Here is a 7,309-nt window from a genome sequence, read left to right as displayed (position 1 = left end):
GAAAGGAAGGAAAAGCAATTATTCTGTAAGGTTTTTTAAAATAGTTTCAAAGATTTATTTTTTCTGTGGTAGCAAGTTTTTGCAATAACCTTGAATGTGAATATCCAGGACCCTGTATGATATATCATGCTTAGGGTTTCAGGGTTAAGTCCTGACTGGAATATTCACTTACAAAGTCCAAGTTTCAACATAATGTTTATTTTGGCAATGCCCTGGGTTATCGTTGGTCTCTGGGATACACAGTGCTACTTTGTATTCGCTAGCAATTGGGAAAGGAACCTTGTTTGGATTATCATAGAAACCCGCTTCACTGTGCATACCTATTATTTCCTCAGTTATTTGCAGATTAAGACCCTGGACCTCACAAACTCTATTTAAAGGTGAGTGACCTGATTATTTCATTTTTAATCTTAATATTTCAAAATCACAGATCATGATTTTAACAAACTCTTCCATGTATGAAAGTACATCACTCAAATGTACTTTCGTTCAAACGAAGAAATTACTTGTCTTTCTTTCAAACCAAGAAATTCCTTTGTTTAAATCTAAAACAAAAAAAACACCAAATGTTCATTTTTTTAAAATGTCCTCTCAGAGGACATTTGAGATCGAGTTTCTCTGTGAGTTAAACTACAGCTAAAAGTGAAGCAAACACATTCTTTAACCAAGGTCAATCGTGTGCCTAGACTCCCTAGCCTACTCTAGCAATGGTAAATATAATTTTTTGAGCCCCTGGGGCATGTACAAAAATAAAAATAGGAAATAAGAGATTTGAAAAGTTTACAAGAAGATGGACAGGAAGAACCCACAATTGGGAATAAACCAAAGCATCCTTTGAAATGTGTCAGGTTAGATGTGCTGAACTGCCTTGTGGACACATGGCTCATGTGAGTCAAAGACACCAGAAGCTAACAGGCTAGAATAAGGAGGACCTTCTTCTGAACTAGAATTCTCTACTGCTCACAAAGCCAGTTTCATGGTTGAATGAGATAACTGAATTTTAGAGAGTTCAGGAGGGGACAACAGAAATGAGAAGACTGCAGAATTGCTGCTCTTCTCCCACAGCCCTGAAGCCGAAGATGATTCCTAACTCTCCCTCCAGTCACTTAACATCTGATTCCTGTTGTATGACAATTGTAAACAAGTGGGTAAAATGCCAGCATGAACACTAGCTACCTCCAAAATATCTAGAGATATTAGAAATTAATAAATAAGGAAACATGTGGTGAGCTGTTTAAACAAAAAAAAAAACTTTTATTTGAATAAAAATTTTCCTAACACAAAACAATTTTTATCCATAACTACAAAGTATTTTTAAATGAAAAGCTATAAATAGCTCTTCTTTTTCACCTCATCAAGAAAGTTTTAATGTTACCATCTTAATTTATAATGTTTTCCAAATTGCCTCAGAATACTTATAACTAAAGAAGAGATCAAAATATCTTACATAGGTTCTGTTCTTGCAGTTTTTGATGATAATTGAAATAAAATCTACCTATACCTTCAAGCTTTTGTAAATTAAAACAGATAATATCTGATGAAAACTGAGAACTGATAATTTCTTCCAGTTCCACTCCTGCCAGTCATTTCCATGCTGACCACACATAAGCAACAACAACAACAAACATGAGTTTAGATTTTCTTTTTTTTATGAATATATTCTTTTTAAAATTCTAATTAGTTATACATGACCGTAGAATGCATTTTGACTCATCATACATAAATAGAGTATAACTTCTCATTCTTCTGCTTGTACATGATATAGAGTAACACATGTAATGTAATCATATATGCACATAGGGTAATAATGTCCACTTTATTCTACATTCCTTCCTACCTCCATATCCCTTGGCCTCCCTTCACTCCCCCCTCTGTCTAATCCAAACATTTTTCTTCCCTAGCCACGCCCAACCTTATTGTGAATTAGGAGCCACATATCAGAGACAACATTCAGCCTTTGGATTTTTGGTTTTAGCTTATTTTGCTTAGCAGGATATTCTCCAGCTCCATCCATTTACCAGCAAATGCCATAATTTCATTCTTCCTTAAGGTTGAGTAGTATTCTATTGTGTATATATACCACATTTTCTTTTATCTTTTCATCTGTTGAAGGGCACCTAGGTTGGTTCCATAGGTTAGCTATTGTGAATTGTGCTGCTATAAGCATTGATGTGGCTGCATCACTGTAGTATGCTGATTGTGAGTCCTTTGGATACATGCTGAGGAGTGGGATAACTGGCTCAAATGGTGGTTTCATTCCAAGTTTTCTGAGGAATCTCTATACCTCTTTCCATAGTGGTGCACCAATTTGCAGTCCCACCAGCAATGTATGAGGGTACCTTTTCCCCCACATCCTTGCCAACATTAATTGTTGCTTACGTTCTTGATAATTGTCATTCTGACTGGAGTGAGATGAAATCTCAGTATAGTTTTGATTTGAATTTCTCTAATTTCTAGAGATATGGAACATTTTTTTTCCATATGTTTGTTTACCAATTGCATTTTTTTCTGTGAAGTGTCTATTCAGGTCCTTAGTCTATTTATTGATTGGGTTATTTATTTATTTATTTATTTATTTTGGGGTGTTAAGTTTTTTGTTTATTTTTTTAGTTCTTTGTATACCCTGGATATTAATGCTCTATCTGAGATGCATGTGGTAAATATTTTCTCCCATTCTGTAGGTTCTCTCTTCACATTATTGATTGCTTCCTTTTCTGTGAAGAAGCTTTTTAGTCTGATTCCATCCCACTTATTGATTCTTGATTTTACCTCTTGTGCTTTAGGGTCTTGTTAAGGAAGTCAGTTCCTAAGCTGACCTGCTAACAATCTAAGTCTACTTTTTTCTTCTGTTAGGCACAGGATCTCTTGTTTTAGTGTCTAAGTTCTTGATCCACTTCAAGTTGACTTTTGTGCAGGGTAAGAGAAAGGGGTTTAATTTTATTTTGCTACCCATGGATTTTCAGTTGTTCCAGCACCATTTATTGAAGAGGCTATCTTTTCTCTAATGTATTTTTTGATACCTATGTCTAGTATGAGATAACTGTATATATGTGGGTTTGTCTCTGTCTTCTATTCTGTACCATTGGTCTATGTGTCTGTTTTGATACCAATACCATACCACTTTTGTTACTTTGGCTCTGTACTATAGTTTAAGGTCTAGTATTGTGATGCCTCCTGCTTCACTGTTCTTGCTAAGTATTGCTTTGGCTATTCTGGGTCTATTATATTTCCAACTGAATTTTGTGATTGCTTTTTCTTGTTTTATGAAGAGTGTCATTGGGATTTTAATAGGGATTACATTAAATCTGTATAATGCTTTTGGTAGTTTGGAGAATGTTAATTCTGCTTATCTGAGATCATGAGAGATCTTTCTGTCTTTAAACATCTTCTTCAATTTCTTTATTTAGTGTTCTGTAATTTTTTTGTAGAGGTCTTTCACCTCTTTTGTTAGATTACCAAATATTTTTTAGGATATTGTGAATGGAATGGTTTTCCTAATTTCTTTTGCAGTGGACTCATCACTGATATGTAGAAGTGCATTTGATTTATAAGTGTTGATTTTATATCCTGCTACTTTGCTGAATTCATTTATTAGTTCTAGAAGTGTTTTGGTGGTTTTTTTTTGAATATTCTAAATATGGAATCATGTCATTGGCAAATAGTAATAGTTTGAGTTCTTCTTTTCCTATTCATATCCCTTTAATTTCTTTCTTCTGTGTAATTGCTCTGGCCAGACTTTCAAGAACAATGTTGAATAAAAGTAGTGAAAGAGGTCATCCTTGTCTTGTTCCAGTTCTTAGAGGAAATATTTTCAATTTTTTTCCATTTAGAATGATGTTGGCCTTGGGTTTAGCATATATAGCTTTTAAAATGTTGAGGTATATTTCTACTATCCCTAGTTTTTCTAGTGTTTTGAGAACAAAGGGGTGTTATATTTTGTCAAATGTTTTTTCTGCATTTATCGTTATGATCATCTGATTCTTGTCTTTGAGTCTATTGATGTGATGTATTACATTTATTGATTTCCATAGGTTGAACCAACCTTCCATCCCTGGGATTAATCCCATTTGAATCTTTTTGATATGTTTTTGAATGCAATTTGCCATAATTTTATTGAGAATTTTTGCATCTATGTTCATCAGGGATTTTGGTCTAAAGTTTTCTTCCCTTTATGTGTCCTTACCTGGTTTTGGTATCTGGTTTTGTTATCAGGATGATATCACTAGCTTCATAGAATGAGTTGAATAGTTTCCTCTTTTTCTATTTAATGGAATAATTTGAGGAATACTGGTGTTAATTCTTCTTTGAAGGTCTTGTAAAACTAAGCTAAGAATCTATCTAGTCCTTGGCTTTTCTTAATTGGTAGGCTTTTGATGGCATCTTTTATTTCATTGTTTGAAATTGATCTGTTTAAAGGGTGTATGACCTACTGATTCAATTTGAGTAGGTCATATGTCTCTAGAAATTTGTTGATATTACAAGATTTTCTTTTTTATTGGAGTATAGACTTTCAAAATAATTTCTGATTATCTTCTGTATTTCAGTAGTGTCTGTTTTCATATTTCATTTTTCAGCATGAATTTTTAGTAATTTGAATTTTTCTCTTTCTCTTCATTAGCATGGCTAAGAGTTTATCAATTTTATTTATCTTTTCAAAGAACCAACTTTTTGTCAATATTTAGAGTTGTTTGTTGTTGTTGTTGTTGTTGTTATAATTTCATTGATTTCAGCTCTGTATTTAATTATTCCCTGTATTTAATTATTCTACTGCTTTTGGTGTTGATTTGTTCTTTCTCTAGGGCTTTGAGATGTAATGTTAGGTCATTTATTTATTGACTTTCTATTCTTTTAATGGATGAGCTTAATGCAATAAATTTTCCTCTTAGCACTACCTTCACAGTATCTCAGAGATTTTGATATATTGTATCAGTATTCTCATTTACCTCTAAGTATTTTTTATTTCATCCCTGATTTCTTCTGCTATCCATTTGTTATTCAATAGCATATTATTTAGTCTCTAGGCATTAAAATAGCTTCTATTTTTAAAATTTTATCATATCTAATTTCATTCCACTATAATCTGATAGTATTCAGAGTATTCTCTCTCTCTCTCTCTCTCTCTCTCTCTCTCTCTCTCTCTCTCTCTCTCTCTTTGTATTTGCTAAGAATTGCTTTGTGGCATAAGATATGGTCTATCTTAGAGGATTCATGTGCTACTGAGAAGAAAGTGTATTCACTTGTTAATGGATGAAATAGTCTATATATGTCTGTTAAGTCTAAATTATTGATTATATTATTTAGTTCTGTAGTTTTTGTGTGTGTGTGTGGTTTTTATTTGGAGGATCTATCCAGTAGTGAGAGAAGTGTATTAATGTCCCCCAGGATTATTGTACTGTGGTCTTTTTGGTTCTTGAAATTGAGAAGGATTTGTTTGATTTATGTATACGCTCCATTGTTTGGAGCATAGATATGTATGATTGTTATGTCTTGCTGATGTATAATTCCCTTAAGCAGTATGAAATGTCCTTATGAGTAACTTTGGCTTAAAGTCTATTATATCTGATATTAGGATAAAGTGTTTATGGTATTGCTTGTTTAGTCAATCCATGTGAGTGATATGTTTTTTCCCGTCTTTTAACTTTCCCGTCTTTGCCTGCTTGGTTTCTTTTCAGAATCTCTATCTCTTCACTGAAGTATTCTTTTACCTCCTGAATTTTCTCTCCAATTTCACTCCTTACATGGTCCTTTACTTCACAGAGCAGTTCAAGTATGTACATTCTAAACTCCTTCTCTGACATTTTTTCCACTGTGGTGTCATTGGTCTCTATTGTTGGTGCATCTTGGTTGGTTTGGGACGATTTGTTCCTTTGTTTTTTCATGCTATATATAGCCATAAACCAAATAGCCCCTCCTACGACACCTACAGTATTGTCCCAATAAACAGAAATGAAGTGCTTAGTTATTGTCTATGATAAAATCAGTGAGTTTGCAAAAGGGTTTACAATTTCAGATGGTGGACAAAGAAAGAACAGGAGTGGTGTAGGATGGGATGTTTATGAGGAAGGAAGAGAGAGGATAGAAGTAAAAAATTATAAGAGTGAAAGAGGGAATAATTGAGGTTGATTTTTAGCAGGAAAAGAGAGAATCAAGGGAAACAGATACATGAGAGAAATATATATAAAATAAAAAAAAATTTAAGTTTAAAAATAAAAAGAAAAAGGTACAAATGAAAGAATGAAAAACAAAACTGAAATATAATATTCAGACATCCCATTTTAGATATTTCCTGTGAGTCTCCAAACTAAGTGATACTGTGTTATAAAGCTGCCTGCCAAGTGGTATCAGTTACAGCACAAATGATGATAAATTCTTACTGGGTCACCTTAAGTACAATTTCAGGACACAGTCTGTTCTTGACCAAAACATCAGGTGGCACATAACTGATGCATGAAAAATAGTTGATTTCAAAAACAGTAGAAATGTGAGCAAAAAGAAAAGAGAAAAGAAAGATCTTGATGAAAAATTGAACAGTGTGTTTCTATTGGAGTTCAAGTTTCTCAGCTTCCTTTTGCAGCAGTCAGGTGCTATTGTCATCTGTTCTGCAACAGGGCGGATCAAGGCTGGGTGCCGTGACCTGTGGGCAGGCCACAAAGCTGCAAGTGATGGGCCCAAGGAGAGATTGGAGACTCTGGAGAGCTGGAGGGACCTATTGGGTTCTGGACTGGACTCAGGGAGTGGTGGACCCTGTACTGGGAAGGGAGGGAGCAGGGGACAAGGCTGTACTGGGTCCTGGCCAAGTGCTGGCCCTAGGTGGGCCCCAGGAACCTGGTGGGTGCTGGACAGGCTGGCTGGGCAAGCTGGAGGCAAAATGCCCTAATACCCTCTTCGAACCTTCTGACTTCTACCCACTGTAACTAGTCCCTCAGTCCCCAGGAGCCTCTGGGATCATGGAGCTGGGGAGAGCCCAGCTTTCTCCTGCTTCTAATCTGTTTTCATATAGGGTGAAGCGCAAAATCATGGATGTGGGTTTCCAGTTCCCTTAGGCTCTGTCACCCTGCAGTCTCAGGATGGATCCTGGATCTCGAACCAGTGGAGAGGCTTTTTGGGTTTTTTGTTTTTTGTTATTTAATATGTATCTTATTAATGAGTAAAATAGTCTCTGGATAGGCTAAGGCAGACAGGCCCTTCAGAATCAGGAATTTTCTCTTTAGACCTTGGGGAGATGTGTTATTCCTGCTGTTTGAGTTCTGGGTAGCTGAGCTAAGAGAAATGCTGCCTCACGCTAATCCATCATCTTGAGAACCCTGGT

General features: G+C 35.2%; 1 protein-coding gene across 4 annotated transcripts in view; it reads left to right on the top strand.

Moving 5' to 3' along the window:
- Positions 1–236: 236 nt before the first annotated feature.
- Positions 237–7,309, top strand: part of C6 (complement C6) — an 83,765-nt gene continuing 76,692 nt past the window's right edge. For 2 of the 4 annotated variants that reach the window (XM_058570735.1, XM_046468289.2), the window contains exon 1: positions 237–380. The gene's annotated coding sequence lies outside the window, so the exon portion shown is untranslated. The remainder of the gene's footprint in view (positions 381–7,309) is intronic. The other 2 variants (XM_058570733.1, XM_058570734.1) reach the window with 2 other exon arrangements.

The sequence above is a fragment of the Marmota monax genome, unplaced genomic scaffold (genome assembly GCF_021218885.2).
Source record: "Marmota monax isolate L192 unplaced genomic scaffold, Marmota_monax_Labrador192_F-V1.1 WCK01_AAM20220418_F8-fsc00120, whole genome shotgun sequence".
NCBI lineage: Eukaryota > Metazoa > Chordata > Mammalia > Rodentia > Sciuridae > Marmota > Marmota monax.
This window is presented reverse-complemented; position numbering and strand designations above follow the sequence as displayed.